Source organism: Rhipicephalus sanguineus, unplaced genomic scaffold, assembly GCF_013339695.2.
Source record: "Rhipicephalus sanguineus isolate Rsan-2018 unplaced genomic scaffold, BIME_Rsan_1.4 Seq528, whole genome shotgun sequence".
Lineage (NCBI taxonomy): Eukaryota > Metazoa > Arthropoda > Arachnida > Ixodida > Ixodidae > Rhipicephalus > Rhipicephalus sanguineus.
The window spans coordinates 31,840-32,452 of record NW_023615441.1 but is presented as its reverse complement, the minus strand read 5'-3'; the positions used below and the strand labels follow the sequence as shown (position 1 = coordinate 32,452).

Sequence of the window (613 nt, the reverse complement as noted above, 5' to 3'; positions counted from 1 at the left end):
CATATTTAATTTGAAAACATTCAGCGAAGTCATCATACATGCATGATCATCCTGTGATTTGTCCGATGGTGAGCACACCGGGCACTTCACCCCACCCACCTAAACGTGTGAAACAAGAATGCATGGCACAAAACTATTTGCGACAAGTTGACCACACCGCGGTGTCTTGCGCTCTTCCTCCAAGCGAGTGCGGGCCCCCAGTTTCTATTTTTGCAACATTGACGTTGCCACTATGCTAGCGCACCTTCGTCCGCCTCGGTAGCGCAGTAGGCAGCGCGTCAGTCTCATAATCTGAAGGTCGTGAGTTCGATCCTCACCCGGGGCAAGGCGGCAAACTTTTTTTTTATATGCGAGTAATACATGGCAACATCTGTACAAGTTTTCGCGAGGTCTCGCAGGTTGTGTGGCTACTCAAGGTCTCTCAAACGTTACCTGCTGCCTTTAAAAGTTAATCTTTTTTTTGCTTATACATTAGGCCAAAGGTGTAGCGTTTCTACTTGCACGAGAGTGGGGTGGGGTGGGGATATAATAATATATGGGGTTTTACGTGCCAAAACCGCGATATAATTATGAAAGACGCCGTAGTGGAGGGCTCCGGAAATTTCGACCCCTT

General features: G+C 47.8%; 1 non-coding gene across 1 annotated transcript; it reads left to right on the top strand.

Moving 5' to 3' along the window:
- Positions 1 to 252: 252 nt before the first annotated feature.
- On the top strand, positions 253 to 325 carry Trnam-cau (transfer RNA methionine (anticodon CAU)). Its single transcript has one exon. It is a non-coding gene; the product is annotated as a tRNA-Met (tRNA).
- Positions 326 to 613: the final 288 nt, after the last annotated feature.